The following is a 14,466-nucleotide window of genomic DNA, read 5'->3' on the forward strand; positions in this document are numbered from 1 at the left end:
TGGAGATGCCTAGAATAGCAGAAGATAAATTAGGGGCCCTAGAGAGAACTATAACCTAGAGGAAGTTAGTTTGGCCCTGAAATACACAGCCTCAGGAAAGAGCCCTGGTCCAGACAGATTCACTGTTGGTTATTTAAAAATATTTAGAGATCTTTTGGTCCCTAAAATGTGCGGTCATATGAATGCAATAGGAGAGGGGATGCAAATGAGGGAAGAATAATTGCAAGCACATATAACTATTATACTCAAAGAAGGTAAGGATAGCTCACAGTGTGCGAGCTATAGACCCATATCCTTGTTAAACGCTGAAACAAAACTATATGCTAAGGTCTTGGCAACTAGACTGAAGGAGCTGATGCAGGCGTGGATACACCTGGATCAGGTAGGGTTTATCCCTGGAAGAAAGGGACGGGATAATGGTCTACGATCATTGCTCCTCTTACAAAAAGTCAAGAGAGAAGCAGCTGACAATATTTCTGTCAATAGATGCCAAGAAGGCTTTTGACAGGGTTGATTGGGGATTTATGTTTGATACGTTAGAAGTTTTGGGACTAGGGCCAAAAAATGTTGAATTGGATAAAAGGGTTTTATAATGGTCAACGGATCCCTCTCCCAGTCGTTTGAAACATACAATGGTACAAGACCGGGATGTCCACTATCTCTCTGTTATCACTAGAACCTATCTTAGCGAGGGTTAGAAGGAGTGTAGATATAGTAGGAATAAATATTGGGGATGCGGAGCAGAAGGTGGCAGCATACACAGATATGATGTTATTTTATATAGTAAACCCTAGAATAACATTGCCTAATTTAATGAGACTATTGAAACAATACGGTGAGCTGTCAAATTTGAAAATAAACCCCGCAAAGGCAGAGATCTTAAATATCAACATTTCAAAGCAAGAGAAGTTGAGTCTTCAAAAAGAGCTTCCGTTCACTTGGAAGGAAAAGGAAATAGGCTATTTGAGAATAAAATTAATGCCCTCAATAAAAAGCTTATACCAAGCAAATTACATTCCTTTAATAAATGAAGTAAAGGATAAGCTGGGGAGACTTTCAAAGGGTGCAGCTTCTTGGATAGGTCGTATAAATCTGGTAAAGGTGGTGATAGTCCCAAAAATTCTTTATAAGTTCCACATGCTCCCAATAAGCCTGCCAGGGTCTTTTTCTGAGGTAATAAAGAAGCTGACATTCAGGTTTATATGGACTAATAAGAAACTGAGAATTAGATATGATGTATTGTGTAGGGTAAAAAAAATGGGGGAATGGGGTTGCCTAATTTTAGGAAATATCACGAATAATAGAATGGACATTTTATTCACAAAGGAAAAAATGGGTAAATGTGGAAGGAATACTAAGTAAGGCACAGTTAGGGAAGATTGTATGGGCACCACATACATTTTGTACACTAGATGAGAATATTAGTCCTTTAACAAAAAAAGTGTTAAGTGTTTGGGACAGAATTTATAAGCAGAAAGGATGGAAATATAATTCCGTACCGATTCCTTTGGTGGCTACGGAGTATTTCCCTCCAGGGAAGGACATAATTTTTGGTAAATGGATTAAAGACAAAAATACACGTTTGAAGAATATTTTGATTAAGGGGAATTCACACACATACCAAGAGCTAAGGAAAAAAAGTGATTTATTTTTCACATTAGATGAGTGGCGGTATGGACAATTAGGACATTTTGTTTCAATTGCTCCCTCATCCACTGAGGACCGAGGAGGATATGTACGCATTTGAAAAATTGTTGAATGTTAATACAGTTCTGAAACAAGCTACCTCTGGGATATAGAGCATTCCTCATAGATATGGAGGGAACTGATCTTCCCGGGTTCTTGGAAAAATGGGAAAAGGAGCTTGGAACAAAATTGAAGGAGCAACAAAGGAATAAAATATTGAAATTAACACGAGGTGGCAAATATGAGCACAGTAGAAACTAACTATAAATGCTTGACAAGATGGTAGATTACACCGAGTGTGACACATAGGCAGCAAGCTGCTGTTTCACCTTTATGTTGGAAAGGTTGTGGGAAAAAGGGTACAATGGCACACATTTGATGGGATTGCCAAAAAACAGGATTTTTGAAAGGAAAATTCATGGTATCCAGGAACCTAGTGGGATTACTATACAAATGGACCCATGGATGTGTTTATTTTATTCTGGGCTTGTAGGCAAACAGTGTAAAAATAGGGTATTATACCATTTAATTAGTGCGGCCAAGGGCCTGATCCCTAGATTTTGGCAAGCTCCGGAGCCACCAAGAATAAATGATTGGTTAAACAGAGTGGAAAATATTTTTAGGATGGAGGAGCTGTGTCATGCGGAGGAAGATAAACTGGAAGAATTTAGGAAAGCATGGGGTTGCTGGTTAGAATTTAAAACATCTAAAACATCTAAGAGATACTTGGAACTGGTTGGGAGTCAGGGGGGGAAAGCCCAGAGAGAGCATGATGGAGAACCTGAAAGATAGATAAATATAAGAGGAATAAGAAGTCAATTAGATCTGAACAGGGGTAATTTGGGGAGGTTTAGCAGGAGGAAGGGTGGGAGATAAGAAGCTGCAAAAAAGATTTATGTACTGGCAAATGTGAAGTATATTGGGCTGTTATATTTTTGTATTGGACAATTTAATAAAAAGATTAAAATAAAAACAAAATTGAATTAAAGTCAAATGAGACACTGCATTTTTCTTTTCCTTCAAAAGGTTACATGTATACTAAAATGCCTACATTGTAAATATACAATACGCAGAGATTACAAAATGATATGCACAAAAGAGAAATGCCAAAAGGCAAAGCAAAAAGTGAAAAATGGTTCTAGAGATTGAATACAAAACAAATTGAACATATTCTGCAGTATAGCAAAAAGAAAGTCAGAGTCATCATCTAATGCTGTACTCGTTTATCTAATTTGCCAAATGTTTAGTATATTAGCCAAGTCCTAACTGAAAGACTAATCTGCTAGGAGGAGCTGGTACATTGATATATATTAGTACACATATGCAAGCAGTGCTGCTGTATAGTGAGATAAGCCAATTGCAATAAGACAGGAAAAGCCACTTAACATACATTGCTGGCACTTACAGAGATCCCCCTTAACATTGAAGCTACTGAGTACATAAATAGAGACAGATACAAACAGGAATCCCCTCTATGAACTGTTTGATGTACACAGTTACGTACTGTAGGCTGCATGGTATTCTGTATAAGGATTTCAGAAGTATTATTTTCAACATCAAAGTCACGAGAATATTTACTGAAATCTATCTATCTGTATCAGGCAGTAGAAATAAACCCCTTGATCAGTGATCACTCAGATATCATTACAATTAGGAGGCCATCTGTGCCCCGTAGAAAATAAATTGGAAGCATTTCACTACGCAGATGCCCATAAAAAAAAAAAAAAAAGAAAAACCTCACCAATTCCAACTTTACTAATTGTCCCTAAATCAGCCAGCAAGCGTACAGTATACATTTTCTAGATACACGTTCATGTTCTAATTTTTATAGATCTTTTAATTAAGACAGCCATCAAAAGAGGAGGGTGATGCATTATAAATAACCTAGGAACAAGATATTTAAACAAAATATTCCACGCACCAGGCAACAACAGCGCAGAGATCATATTCTGCATTTACAGAGTACAGCCTTCATTTATAACATACAGTATAGCTGGCTACAATACATATCATGTATCTACTGTATGTGGTGATGAACTGCTTGGCTCTGCTTACAAAATGGCTACACCAAGTCCCAGGGAAAGGGCAGTGGTGAACTTAACCCCTTCGCACAGGTGCCTCCCGGCCCTTTAAGGGTTTCAGAAGCCGGGAGGCGGGGCGGGGTTTAGGGTCATGTGACCACCGTGACACGCGGTCACATGATCGGGAAAGGTACCGATTGAAAGAGTACTGGACATGTGTGCTGGGAGCGCACAGGATGCGCTCTCTCAGCAAATATGTCTTTTTTTAATAGAACGCAAATGCGTGGCAGCTCGGCGTCTAGGCCCAGACGCCGGGAGGCCACACATTTGCGTTCGGCCAGCGTGAGGAGGTTAACAAGCCAGCAACATGCATGCACACAAGTCCCTGCACCAAAAAGAGCATTCTGATCAGGCCTACCCACAGACTAAAAAGTGACCCTGTTAGTGACTTTTGTAGTAAGCAGTAGGATAGGCCCTGTCTTTTAGGAAATGGGCTTCAACAGCCAGGCCATTAAAACCATTGACAGTCAGGCAGGATGGTAAACTAGGGCTTTGGACAGAAGGTCTAGACCATGTGTGTCAAAAAAACAAGGCCTGCCAGGCCATTTAATGTGCCCCTTACATCTATCCTGAAGCTGCAGCACCCCCCTAATCTACACCCTCACCTTGTCTCAACAGTCGGAAACAGAGAGAACGACAGAACTCCTCTGCCAGATCCTGCTCTTATCCATGCAGCTGCGAAGAGGCTCATCACCTCCCTCGTCTCAGCAGGGAGGACAACAGAACTCCTCCTACAGACCTTATGCCTCCCTGTGCAGCCACAGCACACTCTTGTCTCTGTTTCCCCTGGTCTGAGCATTCAGTAGACTCCGAAAGCCGACTCCAACCCTCGTCTAGTCCTTCTCCAGACCCTGAACTTTCTGCTTCCCAGATCCGCCCCCAGCTTCTTCTCAGGAGCAGCACAAGGTAAGGTGGCATGGTAGTATGCATTATAGGGTAAATCAAGTGCTGAGGAATTGATAAAAAAAAGCCAAATATGTTATATTTATATACTGCAGCTTACCACTCTATAAATCTGGTGGCTGCAATAGTGGTTAGGCTTTTTTTCCCTTTATTTTCATACGGTGCTCCGCGCAGTACCATGCTTCCTACACATAAAATGGCAACCATCCCAACCTATAACCAGCCTTAGCAGTAAGGTGCACATGGAAGTGCAATGCACATCACAAACAAAGGATTTCTCAGCAACACTTACCAGCCGGCCTGCAAAACAACTAATTTGGCCCTGTCTAACAGTTTGCGTTAAAAGCAGAGGGTTTTGTTTGCACACATTTGCAAATACATGCGTAAGCCACAGTCCCATGTCAAGGGTCCTCTGAATATACTGTGGACCTAACTAAAATTTCCAAAGCCTCCATAGCAGGAGCACATGTATAAATGGTTGGTTAAGGGCATGTGTGCCAGAGAAGCCAATCCCTCCTTAAAGGTACAGGGACGCACGTGATGACCAGCTATACCAAAATGACAAAGGACAAACAAACGAAACCAGCGCTCAAATATTCATCCAGACTATCGGAAATTGAGAATGCCAAAACGGAGAGGTGCTGCCCTTCAAAGATCGGGAAATCTGGACACTGGTGAACAAAAACAGACAAGGGCGCACTCTCATTGTGCATTACCGTGGTAACCCACGTACGTATTGAATAAACAAATGGATGTATACTCACAAACCAACGGAAATAAAAGCAGAAAGTGTGGTCTGCAATGGCAGCGGATGTAATGCTGTGCCCTCGATAAAAATGAGCTGACACATTTCAAGAGATGAACCCCCTTCCTCAGAGCTACGAGGTAGCCTTTATTTCCATTGGTTTGTGAGTATACATCAATTTGTTTATTCAATAAATACGTGGGTTACCACAGTAATGCACGATGAGAGTGCGCCCTTATCTTGTTTTTGTATACCAAAATGACAGCAAAGGCATCCAGTGCATCCCTACATCCAAATTAGCCTACTACACAAAAAACGGCAACAGTCCCAACCTTTAAGGAGTTATGGGCTCCTCCAGGCACACCTGCCCTTAACCCATCCATTTATACATGTGCTCCTACTATGGAGGCTTTGGAAATTTTAGTTAGGTCCACAGTATACAAAGGACCCTTGACGTGGGACTGTGCCTTATGCCCGTATTTGCAAACAAAACCCTCTGTTTTTAACGCAAACTGTTAGACAGGGCCAAATTGGTTGTTTTGCAGGCTGGCTGGTAAGTGTTGCTGGGAAATCCTCTGTTTGTTTGTGATGTACATTGCCCTACCATGTGCACCTTACTGCTAAGGCTGGTTATAGGTTGGGACGGTTAACATTTTTTGTGTAGTTGGCTAATTTGGATGCAAGGACACACAGGATGCCTTTGCTGTCATTTTAGTAACACACTTCCTGTCTTAGGGTGGCTCCACACTAAGGAGGAGCAATGGAGCCTCTTTGGACAAGAGCATTGTAAATCTAGGGAGAAGGTAATGTTTTATGCAGATTTTGACGAGCTGGACTAACAAATTAAAAGGCAAAGCAATAACAGAAACATTTTTTCCCATTTGAGATAAAGGGTTTATGTAAATTAATAAAAAGCTCACCATTGTAAGCACCACTGTCAGTGTTAAATGGTTTGACCGAACTCTGACTGCCACTTTTGCTGGACAGCTTGGTCTGTTACAGGAAACTGAAAAATCATAGACTTACTAGCCAGGTTCACCAGTGAAAATGAAAGAAAAAAAGGATAGTAAAACAAATAAATAATGTAGCCCCTCGGATCTAATAACGTTTACGTTGCAATATAGTATTAAAGGTTTATTTCGAATTGTATCGCTGTCTGTAAGACCACTGGGGAGATTTCATTTTACTTCCTGTTTTGGGAACCAAAATGTTTCACGCTAAAAATGCACAAAAGCTGGCTGTGGCCAGTTTTGTGAAGCTTTAACTTGGACTCACGTTGCCTGTACAAAAACTGCATTTGAAGTTGTCTATCCTGGGAGACAAGTAAAAGAAAGGCTGCTTTCATTACAACACAAATGTTTGGGGCATGTATTCATGCATGTGTGTGCTGTAAATTAACAAGTTGACCAACATCTAACAATTAGAGTAGGAAAAAAAACACTTTACAATTTTCTTTTTAGACCATAGCAAAACTCTAGACAGCTAGTAGGTGTATTAAAGGATGCGGACTTGCCTAAGAATAAATCCATTCCTCAACACAGATGAAAATAAAATGAAAAAAAGTATGCATATGTCATCAGCAATATCAAGAACTGGCAAAGAACTATATGGTGACATTAGGAAGCCTAGCTTAGACTTTCCAGTGGAACAATCCTTCAAAATAAATAAATGAAGCACATGCTAATGAATTAGGTAAAGCAAACCATGGAGGAAGACATGGTACACTCAGCAGGATGTAAATAGTGCAGGGCAATTAACACCTTATTACAAGTTCTTGTAAGTTGAAAGGGACATGGAAAGAAATATAATCAAATATTTGTCTGGAAAGGGAACAAATTCCACTCTAAATGGCAGAACAGGTGTTCAAGTGTACCTATTCTTAGTCATAATAAAGAAACCTGCCTGAGACAGATGGAATGACAGGAATAGTCTGCAATAGTGAAGGAAAGAGAAGAAGTGAAGTTGCCCCCAGTAACCAGATTGTTAGCTTTGTTGTTAGTGTATCTTAACCACTTCATATCCAGGCAATTTTTGTAAAAATCTGCACTTTTGGTTGAAAATAACTTAATACACCTATACTATTAAATATTTTGCAAAACTAGAGGCTCTGTAGAACAAAATGGCACTAGCTGATTTTTTTTATGTTGTACAATATTTGCACTACTGTTTATCAAATGCATATTTTCAGTAAAATTACTTTCAACCATGAAATGGCAAAAAACTAGAGTAACCAAAATTGTCCATAGTTTATGATGATGTAAAAGCCTTTACAGCTCATTTTAGAATTAATCATGAATGATGGCCCTAGAATTATTGCTCTCACATTGATATTGGCATCAATACCTCACAATCATTGTTTATTTACATGTGTTCTATGCATGTGTATGCATTCATATGTGTGCACAATTGGACTGGGTTGATAAAAAAAAAATCATAAATTAAATTTAACACTTTTTCAATTAAACTTTATTGCTATCTCAAGGGGGCTAACAAGCATCCTATGTGATCGCACGGGCAGGTGACAGTTTCTCTTTATTCAGACATCTGGGGTTTAACAGACCCTTAAAGTCTCCCTTCTCCTCCACTACAGCTAATCAAGCACAGATCGTGCTCAATTAGCTGCTTCCCCGTAACTACAGCAGCCAGAGAATGACAGCTATGAACCTGAAGGTGAGTAAATGCTTGTTATTTCCTGGTGCTTTAATCACATAGATCAGGGAATGAGAGAGCCTGGAAAACTTGGGAAAATATTCCAAGCTCAGTAGAAGTGATAAAGGGACCTGGTGGCTCTATTGCCACCTGAATCACTTTTACTGAAGAGTATGAGCGTGTGAGTATGTGTAATATATCAATCACACACAGACACACACATACATACTGTGTGCACACACACTCGCACCAAGGTCAAGGCTGCTGTGAGCTTGTTTTAAATACTTGAAGTCGGGGCCAATTTTAACCACTTCCTGCTCAGGCCAATTTTCAGATTTCAGCGCTATTGCACTTTGAGTGACAATTCATCATGCAACACTGCACCCATTGTTTTCCACACAAATATAGCTTTCTTTTGGTGGTATGTACTCACTGCTGGGTGTTTTATTTTTTGCGCAATAAAAACAAAAAAAAGAGCAAATTTTTTTAAAACAAAAATGTTTTCTTTGTTTCTATTTTAACCTCTTGCCGTCCGCCTGCTGTTTATAAACGGCAGGGCGGTGGCAGTCCAAGGTCGGGTTGCTGTTCCTAAACGGCACCCGCCTTTTCTAGCTGTGCGCGCTCCCTAGGAGCACGCACCAGCGCGATCTGGTGTCCGCTGTGTCCTCCGGACACAGTGAAACACCGATCGTCGGACGGGACCTCTGTACGAGGTCCCGGTCATGTGATCACTGATTGGCGAATCAGTGATCACATGCAAAGTAGTGAGCAAGATGTCACTTGTGACATCATTGCTTACTACGTGTGAAATCTGTGAATGATCACAGAGGTCACATGGTACAAGGCTATTCACAACAGCCTTGTACCATGTGACAAGCTGTGACCAATCACAGCTCACTCAGTATTTCTCAATGACTGCAAGAATGCAGACAGAGAGAAAGAGAAATGATTGCTTTTACATCCTATATGGGTGTAAAAGCAATCAGTGTAAAAAAAAAAAAAAAAAAAATCTTCATCACCCCCCACAAGTAGTACAGTGTCACCATGGTGACACTGTACTGCTAGGGTGACAGTATGTAAAAATAAAAAATAAAAATAAAAAATAATATAAAAAAAAATAAAATAAAAATGTAAAAAAAAATGTTTAAAAATTATAATGTTTTATTATAAACTAATTTGGATTTTTTTTTTTACTAAAAAAATAACGGAATAAATTTTGGCCAAGATTTAGGATGAAATATTATTTATTTGCAAAATTTTATAAAAAAAAAACACTTTTTTTCAAAATTTTTGGACTTTTTCATTTACATAGTAAAAAAAATAAAAATCCCAGCGGTGAATAAATACCACCAAAATAAAGCTTTATCTGTCTCAAAAAAATGGTAAAAAATTCATATGGGTACAGTGTTGCATGACCACGCAATTGTCATTCAAAGTGTGATAGCGCTGAAAGCTGAAAATTGCCCTGGACAGGAAGGGGGTAAAAGTGTCCGGACAGGAAGTGGTTAAAATTTTACAAACAGGTAATTTTTCTCCTTCGCTGATGTGCGTTGATGAGGATGCACTGATAGGCAGCACTGACGGGCACTGATAGGCAACAATGAAGGGCACTGATAGGCGGCACTTAGTGATGGCCCTGTTGGGCACTGACTGGCAGCACTGCAGGGCACCGGTGGGTGGCACTGATGGGCGTGAGGAAAGCACAGCCGATAACCGGCAACTGCATGTACCGGTGACCTGCTGTGTCACTGGACACGGCTGATCACGCAGTAAAAGGCCACTGTGATTGGTTTTTTACCATCTCACGTGATCCGCTGTGTCATAGGACACAGCAACCAAAGAGATCACCGGGGGTGCGCGGTGACGCCATATGACGCCCTCCCAGAACTGGCCGGCCGCAGTGAAGCCGTCATTCGGCTATCTGTGGTCGGCAAGTGGTTAAAAAGCCTATGTATGGCAAGTGGTTAAGTCAAAACTTTTTTTTTTTTGGAGTTTTAGAGTAGGGAATGATTAGAACCCCTTTTTATTGCCATCAATGTTTAATGAAAAAAAATAATTGTGATAACTGATTAGATTTTAGCTACTCAAGATCTGTTCAAGTTATCATAATTGATCTCTTGAATATTATGATCACAGATTTTTAAAGTAGAACTAAAGGCAAAACTTTTTTTTTTCATTTTGGATAGAGCAAGGGAGGGTATAACCCGTCAGATTTTTTTTTCGCCATCTGTTTCCCATTGCGAAGATTTCCCTTCACTTCCTGTCCCATAGCCAAACAGGAAGTGACAAATCCCTGCAAATTAAAGGAATTCCTTGGGCACCCTCAGGTCACCAACACTAGTGTCCCCATTGGAAGATTCCTCCCTCTATTACTTTTCGGGGGACAGCTAAAATTTGGGATTTTCCTTTACTCTCAATGATAATGGTAAACCATAGGACAAATAGAGCGGGTGAGGCCCCTTTCAGACGGGACGGACCCGTCAGCGGATCCACCTGCTCAGTGGGGGATCTCTCCCCTGATCCCTGCTGAGCAGACGGATGACAGGTCTGTGTCCACTCCATTGCTGCAGAGCAGACAGACACAGCCCGCTGACTTCTATGGGGCAGTCGGATGGAAACGGACTACTTGTTCGTTTCCATCTGACTGTCATCTGATTCACCGGACAGATGGAGAACGAATCACCATACGTTTGTTTTTGGTGTACAGGATTGGAGTGGATGCCAGAGGGGGTCAGCGGACACCTGTTAGCTTAAATCCGGCAGTCCATAGAGGTCTATGGATGTCTGATCGGGTCAGCCTGAAAAACTGACAGGCGGACCCGATCGTACCGTCAGTGTGAAAGGGGCCTGAATCTCCTTAATGGACGCACAGACAGCAATAAAAACTGACAGATGTTCTAATCCCTCTCTACTCTATCCAAAACTGAAAAACGTTTTGCCTTTTACTATACTTTAAGCATTTGGAAGTAATGCGATCTTATCAATCATATTTGTAGAAAATAACTTACTACCAACTATGAGTCACAAACATATTGCAAAATCTATTAGTTTCTAGTAGGCCTGGTTCACACTAGTTAAATTTCAGATGTGGCTTGAGTTACACATAATTAAACAACAAGGGAAAACACATTATTTTCAATTATGTCTGCTCACATCAATGAGCATGGTGTAATTGTGGAAAAGGTTTTGGTGCTAATTTGGTGAGATTTGGCCCCACAGCATATGCAAACAACATCCAAAAACCAAAGCTGCAATACATAATCGCACTTCAAATCGTGTCAGAATTGAGCCTTATTGGTTTTTTAACAATTGGTGTTGTTACACTGCTACACAAACTCCTTCTTTATCTGTCTTTTACAATGTAATTTCATTGGTAAACATAACTACATGAACAAGCATTTTCTGACACTTTTTGTTGACATGCAAAAATCTGTATTTTTCACTACAAAATTAAGTTCATAAATTATGTGTAATAAAATGGAATGACACAGGGAAAAAAGTATTGAACACATGAAGAAAGGGAGGTGCAAAAAGGCATGGAAAGCAAATACACCAACTGAAATCTATCAGTAATTAGAAAGCAATCCTGCCCCTTGTCAGTGCAAATTAATATTTGCTGGTTCAGTCTCAACTGATGGCCTATAAAAAGGTGTCTCATTACCAAAATGTCACACAAGAAACATCTCACGATGGATAAAAGCAAAGAGCTCTCTCAAGACCTTTGCAACCTTACTGTTGCAAAATATACTGATGGTATTGGTTACAGAAGGATTTCTAAACTTCTGAATGTTCTAGTGAGCGCTGTTGGGGCCATAAACGGCATGACCAGGTACTCCTTGCAAGATTTCTGACAGAGGAGTGAAAAGAATTAATCAGAAGAGTTATCCAAGAGCCGAGGGCACTTGTGGAGAGCTTCAGAAAGACCTGCAATTAGCAGGTACAATTGTTTCAAAGAAAACAATAAGTAATGCACTCAACCACCATGACCTGTATGCACACTCGCCACACAAGACTCCACTGCTGAAGAAAAAGCATGTTGAAGCTTGTTTATAAAGTTTTCTGCACAACATTTAGACAAGCCTGTAAAATACTGGCAGAATATAGTCTGGTCAGATGAGACCAAAATTTAACTCTTTGGATGCCAAAATACACACCATGTTTGGAGGTCAAATGGCACTGCGTATCACCCCAAAAACACCATACCAACAGTGAAATTTGAAGGTGGGAACATCATGGTGTGGGGATGTTTTTCAGCATGCGGTACTAGCAAACTTCATATCCTTGAAGGAAGGATGAATGGAAAAATGTACTAAGACATTCTTGATAAAAATCTGCTGCCATCCACCAGGATGATGAAGATGAAACGAGGGTGGGCATTTCAGCAAGACAATGATCCTAAACACAAAGCCAAGGAAACTCACAACTGGTTTCAAAGAAAAAAAATAAAGCTGCTAGAATGGCCCAGCCAATCACCTGACTTGAATCCAACAGAAATCTATGGAAAAAACTAAGGATCAGAGTTCATAGAAGAGGCCCACAGAACCTTCAAGATTTGAAGACTATTTGTGTGGAAGAATGGGCCAAAATCACACAAACAATGCATGGGGCTATTTTCTCCACACAGGAGGTTTCTTGAAGCTGTCATTACCAACAAAGGATTTTGGACAAGGTATTAAATACATTTCAGTTAGCGTGTTCAATACTATTTATTACACATAACTTAATTTCTGAACTTATTTGTTTAGGTTTCTTTGTATGTATGGATTGCATGGGTTGTTACCTTTATAAGTATACTTACTGAGAAAGCAGATGCCCTAGAGAATAAAATGGTGGGTGTTGTAATGTTTTGTCACACAGTATTTGCCCAGCAGTTTTTAAAAATGCAATTTAAAAAAAAAGAAAAACTTTTTAATTTGAGTAAATACAAAATATATCAAAATTGCCACACTTTAAAATTGTGCATGTCCGTGCAACAGTAAATTTTATTATCCATAGGAAATGCTTTAAAAGCATTTACAGGTTACTACTTTTGATTTAAACAGGTCTGGTGCTAGAATTACTGCCCTCAATCTGATGTTTGTGGAATTACCTCACATTTGGGACGATAGCGGTTTGTATGGGACCGACGCATTTGTTTGCCTTTGCGTGCAAACATTGAAAGACGGAGGTGCGTTACATTTTTTAAAATTGTATTTTTTTTTTTATTTTTACACTGTCGCTTAATTTTTTTTTAATCTCTTTTATTGTTATCACAGGGAATATGCAGTAAACATCTCCTGTGAAAGCAATAGGTAGTGACAGGTACTCTTTATAGAGACCTCAGGGGGTTTATTAGATCCCCGATATCCCCTCTGCCCTTAAAAGCATCTGATCACATCAACATCGCTGTAATCAAATGCTTACCCAATTAAAAAATGGCGCAGTTTACATTTGAAGAAACCGGAAGTGATGAATGATCATAGCGTCCAGTTTTCTATACCATCGAGTTAATTAGAGCTGTTCTGGTCTCCGATTACATCTATTGTCAGGCAGCGAAACTGCAGGCTGGTTGCTCAGGTCTCTGGTAGGACAGGAGAGCCCAAGAGAGCCATAAAAGGTGGTGCATCCCATCCTGCTGCTTGTAAAAGAAATAAGGTAGCTAATTAACTGCCAGGATTGCTTTTGCAAGAAAACGGACCTTTGGCTCTACAAAACAATACCAAGATGATGCCTGCAGCTACAGGCATCACCCCGGTATAACCACTTTCAGTGCAGCAATGTACAGGTAAGTCGCTGGTTGTCAAATGGATAGTATGTTATCTTTGTTATAATACTGATCAACATTTAGTGTGTTTAGTTGCATTCCTTATTTATATGGTATATTGATATGAACTTAATATCAGTTTCAGCTCTGATAAAAGGGAAATAACTAGCCCCTGAAATGCATTGGCATTTTATGTGTCTCATCTTGTATGGAAATAAAATTTGTGGACCTCTATCCAATGGAGCCACACTATAATCATTTGGGAGCCATCTGGACAACAGTATTGCACACAGCAGATTCTTATTTCCTCTTCTGGAGTCCACCACTGGTGCTGGTCCACTCCTCCTCTTCTTCAAGTGTCACCTCAGCAAGCTGGTAGCTGAGGGGCACCCATGCAGGCACACTCCAAAGCAAGGTTGTGTGCACTCATAGACACACACAGCACAGCTCAGCCACACCTCCTCTCCCTCACAGGATTCAACTGACAGTGTCAGGAGTCTTTAGGAAAAACAAGTAGTGGGACATTTTTAACCTTATTGCAGGTAATGCATTAAGGCAAAAAAATGTTTTGACTTTATAACCACTTTAAGCTACACTATTACCTAGAAATTAAATCCAATATATGATTCTAAAATGTAAATGGCCACATTAATTATCTT

The 14,466-nt window shown here is 40.0% G+C and overlaps 1 protein-coding gene across 1 annotated transcript in view; it reads right to left on the reverse strand.

Annotated features, from left to right (window-relative positions):
* CWC22 (CWC22 spliceosome associated protein) overlaps positions 1-14,466 on the reverse strand; it is a gene marked incomplete at its 3' end in the record, with an annotated part of 98,519 nt that overhangs the window by 16,619 nt on the left and 67,434 nt on the right. The window lies entirely within an intron of this gene.

Source organism: Staurois parvus, unplaced genomic scaffold (genome assembly GCF_062004578.1).
Source record: "Staurois parvus isolate SC_StPar_1 unplaced genomic scaffold, SC_StPar_1.0 ptg000251l, whole genome shotgun sequence".
Lineage (NCBI taxonomy): Eukaryota > Metazoa > Chordata > Amphibia > Anura > Ranidae > Staurois > Staurois parvus.